Source organism: Phyllostomus discolor, chromosome 1 (genome assembly GCF_004126475.2).
Source record: "Phyllostomus discolor isolate MPI-MPIP mPhyDis1 chromosome 1, mPhyDis1.pri.v3, whole genome shotgun sequence".
NCBI classification, from domain to species: Eukaryota; Metazoa; Chordata; class Mammalia; order Chiroptera; family Phyllostomidae; genus Phyllostomus; species Phyllostomus discolor.
In genome coordinates, this window is record NC_040903.2 from 53,663,191 (window position 1) to 53,679,556 (window position 16,366).

Here is a 16,366-nt window from a genome sequence, read left to right on the forward strand (position 1 = left end):
CTAATTCCATTGAGTGGCTCTTGAATCACATCTTGGCAGCTCCCTATTAAAATTTCATATCGGCACCATAAAAGCCACAATCAACAATTGGCTATTGAAAGAGTGGTTTCTGAAGTCCTAATGTTTATCACTTAAGTTTTCAGTTATTGAATTTTAGAACTTTTGAGTTTCGTCAACACGCTCCTTTAATTGCTGAGGTCGGGAAGGGTGAAATGGCAATGGTAGAATTCAGGTCTCTTTCCAGATTTTTAGTCCATCAAGAAAAACCTTTAACACTCTGCCTTCCGGATTCTGAGTTGCCACACAGCAAACAGTATAAACTGGAATGACTTTGGGCAATGACACCGTAGCCCCTGTGGGGCGTGCACACAGCAGGCCCAGTGAATAGCTGAGCGCTGAGGGTGAGTGGTCATGCAGCTCTGAAGCCGCCAGTCCGAGGAGCGAGGAGCGGATGCTACTGGGTCCCAGTGGCCTCCTCCGCCCAGAGTGTGCACAGCTGGCCCAGCAGTCTGCTCGGTCGCTCCGGCAAAGGACATCTCCGCATGGGTCGCATAATGGACTCAATGACTCTAGAGTTCCATTTTGTCCTTTTGAGGCAGCACTTTCTCCGAGTCTCCTGGGGATTTCGGGGTCCCGTGAATGGCTGACCTCGCTCAACCACAGCTCCTGGCAGGCCAGTGGGCCCTGGACGGGATCGCGTAAGGACCACCACCCCACTGTCTTCCCTGGGCTCCATTCCTGCCACTCTAGCCTTAGATTTGTTTCCATTTCGCTCTTCCCTCATTTTCCCCACGAGCGTTTTCTCAGCACTTCCCACTTCATGTTTACCAAGTGCTTACGCCCACTCACTTTCCAGCTCCCTCAGGCTCCAAGCCCTCGGCCCCTCCCTCTCCTGGATCAGCAAGTCCGATTCACCTCGCGCTTCCCCGTCGTCACGTGCTCTGAGCCCCGCCCCCACGACCACGTGACCCGCCCCCACCCCCGCCCCCGCGCCGGCGCGCTCCGACGTGCCCTGGAACTTACCCTCCTGCGGAGACTAGCCTGCGGGAAGCGGCCGGACGCAGGTTGCCTCCAGGCTCGATTCAACTGCCTGCAGCCCCCTTGGTGGGTGAAGAGGCCGCTGCCTGCGAGAGGCCACCGTGCCTTCGGTAAGGTGGTGGACGCGGGGCCCCGCGTACGAGGGCAGGTTGGTGGGGCGCTGCACAAAGGCGCTCCGGGGCCGGAGCTTAGTCCTCCGAGGGCTGCGGAGTTGGGGGTGCCGAGGTGTGCGCGAGGTGAGGTGGAGAGGGCTGCCTGAGGGGTCGGGGCGCGAAAGTGGCCTTGGATCATTAAAGGGGCTGTTGCTAGCTTAGGGGCTGACGTAGGCGAGAGGGTTTAAATGACTAGAAGTTGTGGCTCCTTAGCCCCCCAGTTTCCTGACTTCCTGTGTGAGGGCAGCGCCCGCCCCGCCCCCAAGAAGGAGGGAGTAGGGGTGTGTGTGTGTGTGTGTGTGTGTGTGTTAGTGTTAAAGACTGGCTGGTGCCGCCCTCCTTTCTTGCCTCCTGCTGCTGCGTGTGTGCCCCTCCCTACCTGCTGTAGGGTGTTTAAACCTCCGCCCATCCAGGGATCCCACCTAGGGCCTCCATTCCTGGACTGTTGACCTTAAACTGGGCGCTTTCATCTCTGCAGTCTTGAGAGGTGCCCCACCCCTGCTGAATAGATGTTTGCTACTTTTCTGGGAGGAATCTCCGCAGAGTCCTTGAATTTAAAACATCCTCTTTACAAACGTGCTGCACTCCTCGCATCTTAGGGTACTGATCGTTTTCCAAGACAGTCTACTGCCCTAAATTTTTTTGTTACTGCAGACCCTCTTAGAAGAAATGTGCACATGGTCATCAGTAGAGAAATAGGCACAGCCTTTAGTTTAAGAGGCCTGTGATGTTTTCCTTTTAGATGCAGCAGCGGTTTTAAATGCATTTGCAAAAGCTCAGAAAGCAAAATGTTTAAAGCATATCTTTATGGAAGTTCTGATATCATTTCAAGTGAAGTGTGTGTTGTGGGAATAGGCTGTTAACAGTCCTATTGCCTTATGGGTAATGATGACATATGGAAGTAGATTTTATTGATCATTTATGCATATATTGCTGTAAGGGGAGAGGTAATGTGGAGGAGCATTGAATAAGGAGTCACTTGCATTCTGGTTCAGATTCTCCCAGACATTTCTAAAGGTGAGAACTTGAAAGATTGAATGTTACAGTGAAAGGTTATTAAAAAGTATATTGTCCCTAGCCACACCTCTTTCAGATTTAAAGGTTAGGAAATGGTGGCCTGGAGATGTATTTGTTCATATCCAGTACTCCTTACATGATCTTCAGGAGGATGTATTAGAGAATGGGTCATCTTTCTATACCTTTTTTGGCCTGGCTGCTGCTGTTAGTATTTTTCTTTCTCTTTGTTTTAAAAATACTCCTGGAACCGTTGCAGAGCAGGGATTAGGATCCCAGAACAGTGACTAAAAGCAGGCTGTGAAGACTTGACCCTGAGCCGTGCAACCTCAAGAGTTAGACGGGCTGGGCACATATGTGTGATCCATGGTCGCATGTAGTTCAGCTGCTTTGGAGGTGTTTCTTTGTGGGAAAAGTACTGTAACAGATCTTGTGTGTGTATGTATGTATATGCCCCAGTCTTTGTTGATAGATACCAGTTTGTACTTTGTCAATCATAGGAGTCAGAGAAGATTGATAACTCACTCATTCTTTGTGCCGTCTGTATATATTAGTGTCTGTATGTAGTCAGTGTTTTATGTAACTTGATATATTTTTTTACTACACCAGTTGAGATGCACAGCTACACATAAATGCTGTAGTAAAACAGCATGTTATTTGTAATCATTTGGCTTTTTTCCCATTAATTGGAAAGTATCTGTTGAGTGCTTTTTGTAAAAGGTAGATAGAAAGTGGAATTTACAAATTGAAGTACTTTAAGTTACTCAGTCGACATTTCTGAGAATAAAAGGCTAATAAAAATTCTAAATTGACTAAAACAGTGAGTTTGACATTTTGTAAAATTATTAAATGATAGTACTAATATTTGGCTTATCTGAGAAAATTGGTACTAGGAAAAAGCAGCTAAAGGTGAATCTGCCTAAATCAGGGATTATAATTTATGATAAATAGTGGGGGAGAAAAGTGAAATTATAACTTTTATAACAGTTTTAATTATATGTTGCAAAAATTGCAAATATGCACTGTTTTGTAGAATGAATCAGATGTGAAAAGGTATGATGCTACCATATAGCATCATTGTACTTCAAATCCTACTTTTCAAATTATGCTCTTTTGAGGTACCCATCCAGCCACTATCTGTGTGGTTTGTCTTTTTTTCAGTTAACAGGTCTGATTGTGCCACTTCCTCATTTGTGGATGGCTTTGCGGTGATTCAGCCATTTTCCTATTACTTTTATTGACTTAATAAATATCCTGCAGTTTCAGTTTGCTGTTGATACAGCTTTTCCTTTGACCTGAACTGCGAATGCTGACATCTCTAAGTGCCCCTCCCCTGTTGGTAATCTAGTGCTTCTCAGACTTCAATGTGCATGGGAATCACCCGAACTCTAACAAGCCCCCAGATAACACCCATGCTGCTCTTCTGCCCAGAACACAGATCACTGCTGTCTGGTAGAAATAAATGCTGTCATCTGTGTAATTTTGAAGTTTTAAGTAGCTACATGATAAAAGTAAAAAAGGGGAAAAAACCCAAGTGCAATAAATTTTTATCATTTTATCATGTAATCAATACAAAATTATTAATAAGATATTTATATTCTTTTTTTTTTAACTAAGTCTTCAAAATTGCATGTGCACTTTACAGCACATCTCAGTTTGGATTAGCCTCACATCAAATGCTCAGTAGCCGTATTTAGCTAGTGGTTGGTAGCACAGGTCTGGTGTCTAGAATCCAGATCAGTGCTATATTAAGTTTATTTTAGATTGGCCACAACTGCAAACTTTTGGAATTTGTTAGGAATGTAAATTTTGGGGCTCTATCTCATACCTACTTGTTTTAGAATACCTGGGTTTCAGTAACTTGTATTTTGAAAGCTACAGAATGTGACTATACAATGTATATGTGGTATTCTGAATGGGATCTTAGAACAGAAAAAAAGTTTTTTAGGGAAAACTAATCTGAATAAGTATCAACATTTTTATCAGCATTGTTCATTGAGTATGACAGACACCATACTGATGTAAGATAGCAGGGGAAATTGTGGACAGGGTAGATGGGGAACTCTCTGTATTGTCTTGGCAATGATTCTGTAAAGTTGACTTACTGAAAATAAAGCGTGTGTGTGTGTGTTTAAAGTGGTAGTTCCCCAGGTGATTCCATTTGCAGTGCGGAAGCTGGTCAAGGTACAGGCCTGGGTTGCAGTTCCCATCCCAGGTCTGGGCGCTTACAGGAGGCAACCAGTTGTTTCTCACATCAGTGTTTTCTCCCTTTCTCCCTCCCTTCCCCTCTCTCTAAAATCAAAAATTAAAATTAAAACATTTTTTGAGGAGTAGTGATTTAGATCAGTAACATGACCTACACTACTGCAGCTTGGGTGGCAGGATGGAGGCTAGCATTATGTTGGGTAGGGTAATAATAGTATTTTTGTAATATAACTAAAACTTGTAAGGCACTTACCATGTGCCAAGCATTATACCATGTGCTTTACACATATCCACTCTAATTCTCCCAGTATGTGGAATGCCCTACTAATAAGCTTTGTTTCACAAATGGAAAAAAAAACCTGAGGCTCAGAGAGGTTCAGTGATGTAAGTCACATAGCTACTTACTAGCAAGAGGCAGAAACAGGGATGGATGTTTGAGGAGGGAGTAATGTCATAAGCTATCAGTTAATTTGTGAGTATTTTTCTATTCTGAGAATTTTGCCTTTTTGAGTAAGCAATGATTAGTGTGGATATTCTGTATCAGCTCTTGTAGTTTATAAAGTACTTTTTCTCTTTTCATTCTCACAAGGATCTTTTGAAGTTGTTTTCCAAATAAGTGAAGATGCTCAGGGTTTGAGAGCGGATATGTGGCAGATCCTAGATATAAGTTTCAGGCCTCTGAAAGTAAGTTATATGCTCTTTCCTTTTACTACAGAAGGATTTAGAAAGTGGTATCTTTAAAAGTTTGCTGAAAATTAGCTCTATTTTCCTATATATACTAGTGGTGTATTTAAAAATTCAATTTTATTGAGGTATAATGTATACACTAAAATACATTAAACCAACAATAAAGAGTACAGATACCTACGCCAACATGGATGAGTCTCAAAAGCATTATTCTGAGTAAAGCAAACCAGACATAGAAAGCTACAAGTATGATTTGTGAGTACTTTTCTGTTACAACTTTGCTTCCTTGAGTAAGCAATGTTTAGTGTGATGCTATCAAGCTTTATAGCTTACTTTTTTCCCCCCACATTTTCTCTTTACATTTTCACAAGGATCTTTTGGGGTTTGTATTGTTTCCTTTTTACAGATGGATGTGTTTGCTTAGGCATTCACCAGATGATAGGCCTTTGGGTCATTTCCAGTTTCTTACTCTTAAGAATAAAACTGTTATGAATGCCCATTGTAAGGCCTTTGCATGAACTTACTATTTTTTTCTCTTGGCTAAAATACCTAGAAGAGGATTTGCTAGATCATCTGGTAAATGTACGTTTATAAGAAATTGCCAAAATATTTTCCAAAGTGGCTGTATCATTCTACATTCCCCACCGGTAGTGAATGGGAGTTCCAGTTGGTGTTATCCTTACCAAATACAAATAATAGGTTTAACTCCATTCTAGCAGAGGGGGTAGTGATATCTGGGAATTTTAATTTGCATTATTAGGTTTTAACAGCTTTATTGAGGTATAATTACTGTATAATATTTAAGTGTCCAATATGATAGGTTTTCACATATGCACTGTGAAGTGCATACCATTATCACCATTATTAAGGTAATGAACATATTTATCACCTCCCCCAAAAAGAAAATTTTTCTTGAGCCTCTTTGTCATTCATTGTCCTGTTCCCTGGTGACTTTTGATCTGCTTTCCATCACTATGGATTATATTTTCTAGAATTTTATGCAGATAGAATTTTTGTAGTACACACTCTATCTTATCTGGATTTTTTTACCCGGTAAAATTATTTTGAGATTTATCCAGTTTTTTTGTGTGTATCAGTGGTGGTTTTTTTGGTTTTTGGGTTTTTTTTTATATAGTTGGTGAGTGATAGACCCATATGTGGGTATACTGCAATTAGTTTATCCACTCACCTGCTGATGGACATTTGGGTTGATCCCAATTTGGGGCTATTACAAATAAAGCTGCCATGAACATTCACATACAGGTCTTTGTGTTGTCATGTGCTTTCATTTCTTTTGGGTAAATCCCTAGGAGTATAATCCCTGTATCATATAGTAGATATTCTTTTAAACATTTAAGAACCTGCCAGCCCTGGCTGGTATGGCTCAGTGGATTGAATGTCATCTTATGAACCAAAGGGTTGCTGGTTTGATTCCCAGTTAGGGCACATGCCTGAGTTGCTGGCTAGGTCCCCAGTTGGGGATGCACGAGAGGCAACCATTTGATGTTTCTTTCCCTCTCTTTCTCACTCTGTTCCCCCTCTCTAAAAATAAGATAAATAAAATCTTCTATAACAAAACAAAGAACCTGCCAAACATTTTCCAAAGTACTTTTACTATTTTACATTTCCACCAGCAGTGAGAGTTCTAGTTCTTTCACATTCTCAAAAATAGTAGTGTTATCAGTATTTTAAACTTTAGCCATTCTAGTAGATGTGTAGTATTATTTCTTTGGTTTTCATTTGCATTTTCCTAATGACTAAAGATTTTGGGCATCTTTTTATGGGCTTATTTATTGCTGTCTTCTTTGGATGTTTATATCTTTTGCCCATTTTTATTGGATTATTTGTGTTATTGACATGTACAGTTCTTCATATGTTCTAAATATGAGTTGTTTGTTAGAGATACATGTTCATGAGGGAAATTGAGCTGTAGATTTTCTTTCTTACAATGTTTTTGGTTTGGGCATTGTGATAACACTAATCTCATAGAATGAGTTAGGATGTTTTCCCTCTTTCAGTTTTCTTTGAGAGGTTTGTATAGAATTTATATTATCTTCTTTACACTTTTGGTAAATCACTAGTGACGCCATCTGGGCCAGGAGTTTTCTTTCTGGGATGATTTTTAAAGACAGATTCAATATTTTTAATAGATACAGGGCTCTTTGGATTACCTGTTTCTTAAGCAAGCTTAGGTAATGTCTTTCAAGAAATTTGTCCAGTTCATCTAAATTGTTGAGTTTATTGGCATAAAAATCATGGCATTATCTTCCTTTTGCTGTCTTAATCTGTAGTTATGTCCTTTGTCTTATTCCTGATATTGTCTTATTCCTGTGTTTTTTCTGATTTGTTCTTGATCAATTTGGCTAGAGGATTATCAGTATTACTGACCTTCTCAAAGAACCGCCTCTGGTTTCATTTATTTCCTCAAACATTTTACCATTTTCTCTTTTATTGATTTCTACTCTGATCTTTATCATGTTCCTTTTTCTTCTTGCTTTGGGTTTATTTTTCTCTATTTAGTTTCTTAGAGTGGAAGCTTATGCCATTGATTTGAGATGTTTTTCTTTTCTAATATGGGCATTTAGTGCTATACATTTTCTCTAAGCACCACTTAGCTGCATCCAACAAATCTTGAGATTTCATGTTTTCATTTGCATTCAGTCCAAATTTCCTGTTTAATTTCTGCTTTGACCACTGAGAAAAATAACCATTTAGAAAAGTGTTTTTTAGATTCTTAACAACAAATTTGGGGGTTTTAGGATACCTTTTTATTAATTTATAATTTAATTTAATTGTCAGAGAAAACACTTTGTATGATCTCAGTTTTTTTAAAATGTATTGAGATTTGTTTCATGGCCCAAGATATAGTCTAAGGAGAATGTATGTTTGTAAGAAGTTACTGAGCAGACTGTGCCATTTAGCATTCTCACTAGGACTGTTTGATGGTTCTTGTTGTTGATATCCTTGTCAGCACTTCGTGTCGTCTTTGAAGAAAAAACCTTTATCTATTGTAGTTGGCTTGTGGTGATACGTTGTTTTGGCTTTAATTTGCATTATTAGGTTTTTAATGTTTTGTAAAATAATTTAAACGTGATAAAAATTAAGAATCATGGAGAGTTTTCTTTTTTTCCAGTAGAGGACAGAAAGCTCTGAGGGATTTGTAGTATAGTTCATTATTTGTGTTTATTTGCTTTTTAATACAGGGTGGGGAAAAGGTAGGTTTACAGTTGTTCATATGGAAAATGATACAATAATTAATAAACAATAGTACAAGAATAAACTGTGTCTCATGTACTAACAACTGTAAACCTGCTTTTACTCCACCCTGTATATACATTGAAGGAGGATCTGTAAAAGATCAAGTACTACAGTACTGAGCTTGTGAAATTTTTTTGAATGCAATACACTTCTCACTTTCTGGTATGTTATATATTAACTGGGTCAGTATTTTCATCTCCATATATGAGATTATTTTTACAATAATTTTGAAGGTTTTACAACCACAGGTAATGGAAAACTCTAGTACCTCTTAAATAGTTGTAATTTGTGTTTTGGCAAGAAATATAGGCTGTGAAATTCTCTATAAATACATTGTTTAAAAGTAAAGAAGAAAGGAAATATGAATTTATTTAAATCATTTAAATGTAAGGCAATATAACATATGTTTGTCTGAATATCAGATACACATGATGTCACTTTAAATATGAGATAAAGTTAAGACAGTTGTCTAGCCCTGGCCAGGAGGCTCAGTTGTTTGGAGTGTCATCCCATACACCACAAGGTTGTGGGTTTGATTCCTGGTCAGGGCACATGCAGAAGGCAGCTGATGGATGTTTTTCTCTGTCATTGATATTTCTTTCTTGCACTCTCTTTCACCCCTCCCTCTCCTTTCCTTCTCTAAAATCAATAAATATATCCTTGGGTGAGGATTTTAAAAAAAGTTGTCTAATAATAAGCATTTAAATCAAGTACTGTAGTTAAAATCCAGATGAGGGAGTTAGGTAGGAGGGCCAGTATAGCACTACAAGATGCTTCAGGTTCATCTTGTATATTTCTTGCCCCAGTTCTAGAATCAGCCGTTTCACCAAAGAGCCTTGGTTCTGTTATTTGGAGAATGGTATTAGCAACCAAATCAGAATGTTAGGTGTGCCTGTTGTTGCTAGGGTGTCCTTTTTATTGACAGCAAGGAAACACACGTACTAAACACTGTATAGACATCTAGCTGTAATTTTCAAAATGTAATCACCTGTACCCGTGGTGAAATAAAAATGAATTCATTGAGTTCATACGGATGTCTCCAAGTCTGATCCATTACCACATGGATCACCCTAGCCTTCTCCCCTTGCTTTCAGTCCAACATTGAGAAATCTGGCTCCTACCACCCACATTCCATTTACTTAATTGTTCAATTCTAGTATACATGTATAGCAGTTTCAGAATTTATTATTTATGTTTTTATTACTACAACACAGTACTTAGTACATTTCCTTTGCTTATGTTTTTATAGACCCCAATTATATCCAAAATTAGGTCATCATTTCTCTTCCTCCCTTTCAGTGAGGTTCTATATGTTTGTATTCCAGTTATACTGTCATGTCACGCCTGCGTTCCTTCCTGGGATTCCGCTGACCTCCTAACAGATTTTTTAAAAATTTGCATACATTGAATTTCACATCTTCTGTTGTAAAGATTAATGGATTTGACAAGTGGTTCACCTATGAAACACTCCCTCTTCTTCTCCCACTCCAAATACTCACTGTCTCTTTGGTTTTGACTTTTCCAAAATGGCTTATACTTGAAATCATTCAGTGTGTGGCTTTTCAAACTGACTTCTTTCACTTTAGCAAAATATATGTAACCTCTTTGTGTGTTCTTAGCTTGATAGCTATTTCTTTTTATCAATGAATAATATCTCCTTATAAGGAATCTTACAGTTTACCCTGTTGCCTATTGTAGGACAACTTGGTTGCTTTCTGTTTGTAGCAGTCATAAAGCTGCTATAAACATTTGCTGTAGGACTTTTTGTGCAAATAAGTTTTCAGCTCATTCGGGTAAATACCTAGGAGTGTGATTGCTTAGGTTGTATGGTAAGATCATGTTTAGCTTTGTAAGAAACTGCTAAACTGTCTTCCAACGTGGATGTACCATTTTGCATTCCTCCCAGCAATGAGTAAAAGTTCCTGTTGCTCTACACCCTAACTAGCATTTGGTGTTGTCAGTTTTTGAACTTTAGCCATTTTAATGAGTATGCAGTGATATCTTGTTTTAATTTGCAATTCCTTAATGACATGATGTTGATAATTTTTTCATGTGCTTATTTACCATGTTTTCTTTCATGATGTGTCTTCTCAGATCCTTTTTCCATGTAAAAATTTTGGTTCATTTTGTTGAGTTTTAAGATTTCTTTGTATATTTTGAGCACAAGTCCTTCATCACATGTCTTTTGCAAATATTTCCTCCTTTGCAATTTGTGTTTTCATTCTCTTAACAGTAACTTTCACAGAGCAGAACTTTTAAATTTTAATAAATTTCTACTTAATATTTTCTTTCATTGATCATACATTTGGTGGGTGTGTTTAAAAATTTATTGCCTCTTCAGAGGAAAGATGATAGCAGAGTAGATGGAAGCTATACTACCCTCCTCCCAGGACCAAAATGGAATTACAACTAAATTATAGAAAAACCATCCTGAATAACCAGCTGAACACTAACTAGCTGGAGAAAAGCTTTATAACCAAGGACTTATGGAAGAAACCACACCAAGACTGGTAGGAAGTGCAGAGGTGGGCTGGCTGGGCTCCCCCAAGCAGCAACTGAAGTTCCAGAGAGATTTTTCAGTGACCCAGAGGGTTCCCCCTGAGAAGAGTGGGGTCTGAACCCCAAGCTGGGCTTCCCAGCTAGGGCAACAAAGCCTGGAAAGAAACTCAAATAACATCCATCTGTGAAAAGCAGTGGGATTTCTGTCTGCCAGGGAGAGATGACTAGAGATGCAGAGAGCCTCTTAAAGGGTCAACACACACAATTTCATTTGCAGCCACTTACCCTGGGCTCTGGCAGAGGGAGGGCAGAGCAGACTAGCCACATGAGGAGTTGGTGGCTGTGGGGAGAGAGCTGAGGGGTTAGTTGCCAGGATTCCTGTGCTCAGCCATTTTTACATTGCAGAAGCCACCTTTTTCAGGCAGACCACTCCCCTCACCTGGCATCAGCCTAGGGGGAAGGCAGTAGCCTCACCTGCAGGAATCCCTCTCACTTCACCCTGTGTAGCTTAAGCGAGGCTGCTGAGGAGTACAGTTGGAGGCAATTTCATTGATAAAGTCAAACAGAGGCCTGCAGCTGAAAGCAGATCTTTGGGAGCTTGAGGACTTTAGCTGACCCTTCTCTGGGCCCTGTGCCTGTAAAAGCTGGCCTTAGTGTGCAGCCTCGTTCTTTCAACATACATCTGGGCCCAGAAGAGGGAGTCATAAGCTATAGATTACTGATAGCTCCAAATAGGTTGCCCAGGGCTAGTCACAGGCAGCACCAGAGTTTGCAGATCTAATTAATACATAGAAACAAATACAAGGAGACAACCAAAGTGGAAAGACAAAGAAATAGGACCCAAATGAAAGAACAAGAGAATTGTCCAGAAGAAGAGCTAAATGAAATGGAGGGAAGCAATTTATCAGATATAGAGTTTAAAGTAATGATTATAAGGATTAGTAACAACATGAAAAAGACATAGACACCATAAACAAGGATCAAAAGCAAAGAATGCACTATCTGAAATAAAAAATACAGTGGAAGGAATAAACAATAGGTTAAATGAAGCAGAGGGTTGAGTCAGCGATGTGTAAGACAATGTAGAAAAAACACCCAAGCAGAACAACAAAAGGAAAAAAGAATTAAAAAAAAGAGTTTAAGGGTCCTTTGGGACAATATGGAGCATAACAATATCCACATCATGGGGATACCAGAAGGAGAAGAGAGTGAGCAGGGGATCAAGAACCTGTTTGAAGGAATAATGACTGAAAACGTCCCTAACCTGATGAAGGAAAAAGAGACACAGTCCAGGAAACGCAGAGAGCCCCAAACAAGATCAACTGAAAGAGGCCCCCACCAGGATACATCATAATAAAAGTGACAAAAAAGCCATAAGACTAAAGCAGTTAGTTACCTACAAGTGAACTCCCATTAGAATTATCATCTGATTTTTCAACAGGAACATTTCTGGCCAGAAGGAATTGGCATGAAATATTCAGGGTGATGAAAAGCAAGGACCTACAACTGAGGCTACTTACTTACCCAGCTAGACTATAATTTAAAATTGAAGGAGGAAAAAGCTTTCCAGACAAGAAAAATCTAAGGGAGTTTGTAACCACCAAACCAGTACTGCTAAAAATGTTAAAGGGCTTGCTTTAAGAAGAAGAAAAGGAAAAAAAAGGGAAATGGGTTAAAAAGGCAATAAATAGGTATCTATCAATAATCACTGTAAAGGCACCGTATTTTTCCGACCATAGGACACACCTAGGTTTTAGAGGAAAATAGAGAAAATATTTTGAAGCAAAAAATGTAAAATATTTAATAACATAAATAACATAATATTTTACCAAATGTAAATGTAAACAGAACTCAACAGCAGCATTAACAACCATTATTCCTCCCAAAATGGGGGGTGCGTCTTATAGTCTGCAAAACACGGTGAATGGTTTAAATGTTCCAGTGAAAAGATACAGGGTAGCTGAACAGTTAAGACAGCTCAAAACAGAAGATACACACATACTAAAAGCAAATGGATAGAAAAAAAGGTATTTCATGCAAATGGAAAAGAAAAAAAATTGGGGGATAGATACTTATTTCTGGTAAAATAGACTTTAAAACAGTAAGAGACAAAGAAGGACACTACATAATGAAAAAGGGAACAATCAAGCAAGAGGATATAACCCTAGTAAACAATTATGCACCTAACATAGGAGTGCCTAAATATGTAAAGCAAATCTTGATGGACGTAAAAGGAGAGATGGACAGAATTACGCTCATAGTAGGGAGATGTTAACACCCCATTGACTTCAATGGATAGATCTTCTAGACAATCAATAAGGAGACATAAGCTTTAAGTGACAAACTAGATCAGATGAATTTAATTGATATTTTCAGAGCATTTCACCCTAAAGTGCAGAATATATTATATATTCTTTTCAAGTACAAATGGAATGTTTGTAGGATAAACCACATGTTAGGACACAAAACAAGTCTCAATAAATTTAAGAAGATTGAAATCATATCAAGCATCTTCTCTGACCATAATGCTATGAAACTAGAAATCAATCACAAGAAGAAAACTGAAAAAATACACCAAAACATGGAAGCTAAATAACATGTTATTAAATATTAAATGGGTCAACAGGGAGATCAAGGTAGAAATCAGAAGATACCTTGAAACAAGTGAAAAATGAGAACATGACCAACAAAATCTGCAGAACAGTCCTAAGAGGGAAATTCGTAGCATTATAGCCTTATCTCAAGAAACAAGAAAAAGCTTAAATAAACAATCTAACTTGATACTTATAGGAACTTGAAAAAGAACAACAAGCAAAGCCTAAAGTGAGTACAAGGAAGGAAATAATAAAGATCAGAGGAGAAATAAAATAGTCTAAAAATTGATGCAAAAGATCATTGAATCAAGAGCCGCTTTTTTAAAAAGATAAACAGATTGACAAACTTTTAACCCCTCATGAAGAAAAAAAGAGGACCTAAATAAATAAAATCAGAAATGAAAGAGGAGAAATAACAATTGACACCAGAGAAATACAAAGGATTGTAAGAAAATATTACGATCAACTTCATGCCAACCAATTGGACAATCTGGACAAAGTGGATAAATTCCTAGAAACATACAGTTTTCAAATCTAAATCAGGAAGAATCAGAGGATCCGAATAAACAGATTATATCTAGTGCAATTGAAGTAGTAATTTAAAAAACTCGCAACAAATAAGCCCTGGATCAGATGGCTTCACAGGTGAAATTTTACCAAACATTCTGAGAACTAACACCACCCCTCAAACTATTCCAAAAAATTCAAGAGGAAGGAAGACTCCCATTTTGTTTTCCCTCCAAGCTCATTTTGTGATGCCAGCATTATCCTAATTCCAAACCCAGGTACAGACACTACAAAGAAAGATTTATAAGCCAATATCCTTGATGAACATAGATGCTAAAATCATCAACAAAATATTAGCAAACTGATACAGCAATACATTAAAAGATTATATACCATGATCAAGTGGGATTTATTCCAGGAATGCACGATTGGTACAACTTTGCAAATTGATAAATGTAGTTCACCATATAAACAAAATGAAGGGTAAAAACTACATGATCAAATCAATAAATGCAGAAAAAGCGTCTGATAAAATCCAACACCCGTTTATGATAAAAACTCTCAGCAAAGTGGGAATAGAGGCGGCATACCTAAATATAATGACTATAAATGAAAATCCACTGCCAGCATCATACTCAACAGGGAAAAAGTACACCTTAAGATCGGGAAGAATACAGGGATGTTCGCTTTCACCTCTCTTGTTCAACATAGTTCTGGAAGTCCTCGCCATAGAAGTGGGACAAGAAGAAATAAGAGGCATTCAAATTGGAAAGGAAGAAGTTAAACTGTCATTATTTGCAGATGGCATGATACTGTACATAAAGAACCCTAAAGATTCCGCCAAGAAACTATAGAACTGATAAATGAATTCAGTGAAATAGCAGGATGCAAAATTAATATCCAAAAATCAGTTGCATTTTTATATGCTAGTAATGAACTGTCAGAAAGGGACATTAAGAAAACAATCCTATTCACAATTGCTTCAAAAAGAATAAAATACCTAGGAATAAACCTAACCAAGGGTATAAAAGACTTACATTTAGAAAATTGTGTGATACTGAAGAAAGAACTTAAAGAAGATACAAATAGTGGGAGCATGTACTGTGTTCATGGATAGGAAGAATTAGCATCATTAAAATGTCCATACTACCCAAGGCAATCCATAGATTCAGTGTAATTCTTATCAAGATATCACAGAACTAGATCAAGTATTTCAAAAACATACAGAAACACAAAAGGCCCCCAAAAGGCAACAGTGATTTTGAAAAATAAGAACAAAGTTGGAGGAATCATGCTACCTAATATCGAGCTATACTGTAAGGTCATAGTATTCAAAACAGTGTGGTATTGGCATAAAAATACACATAAATGAGTGAACAGAGTAGAGAGCCTGGAAATAAACCTATGCCTTTACAGTCAATTACTATTTGACAGAGGAAGCAAGCACATGCAGTGGACTAAAGATAGTTTATTGAATAAATGGTGTTGGGACAATTGGGCAGTACATACAGAAAATGAAAGTAGATCACCTGCTTACACCACACACAAGAATAAATTCAAAATGGATTAGACTTAAATGTTAGACCCGACACCATAAAAATTTTAGAAGAAAAAATAGGCAGTAAAATCTCAGACATTGCCCATAGCAATACTATTTCTGATATCTCTCTTCAGGCCACAACAACAACAACAAAAAAAATGGGACTACTTCATACTACAAAGTTCTTACACAACAAAGGAAATCATCAACACACTAAAAAGACAGCCCACTGAATGGGAGAATATATTCACTGATACACCTGATGGGTTAATTTCCAAAATTTATAAATAACTTATCAAAATCAACACTCAAAAAACAGTCCAATTAAAAAATGGGCAAAGGACCTGAATAGACACTTCTCCAAAGAGGACATACAGATGGACAGTAAACATGTGAAAAGATGCTCAACGTCTGTAATAGCAAATTAAAACCATGATGAGATGTCACCTCACCTTGGTCAGAATGGCTGTCATCAACAAATCATCAAACAAGTGCTAGCCAGGATGTGGAGAAAGGGGAACCCTTTTGCACTGTTGGGAATGAAGATTGGTGCAGCCACTGTGGAAAACAGTATGGAGATACCTCAAAAAAATAAAAAATGGAACTGCCTTTTGACCCAGCGATTCCACCTCTGGGAGCTTATCTGAAGAAAGCTGAAACACTAATTTGAAAGACTATAAGCACCCCTTTATTCATCGCAGTCTTATTTACAATAGCCATGATCTGGAAGCATTCCAAGTGTCTATCAGTAGATGATTGGATAAAACAACTAGGATACATTTATGCAGTGGAACAGTACTCAGCTGTAAAAATGAAAATTTTACTCTTTGCAATGGCAAGGGTGTACTTGGAGAACGTTATGTTAGGTGAAC

At 38.2% G+C, this 16,366-nt stretch overlaps 1 protein-coding gene across 5 annotated transcripts in view; it reads left to right on the forward strand.

The window, feature by feature from the left end:
• The first annotated feature begins 963 nt into the window (after nucleotides 1–963).
• The window catches only part of ARHGAP12 (Rho GTPase activating protein 12), a 121,111-nt gene continuing 105,708 nt past the window's right edge, over nucleotides 964–16,366 (forward strand). For 3 of the 5 annotated variants that reach the window (XM_028505592.2, XM_028505593.2, XM_036022617.1), the window contains exon 1: nucleotides 984–1,148. The gene's annotated coding sequence lies outside the window, so the exon portion shown is untranslated. Of the gene's footprint in view, nucleotides 1,149–16,366 lie in introns of all 5 variants that reach the window. The other 2 variants (XM_028505596.2, XM_028505594.2) reach the window with 2 other exon arrangements.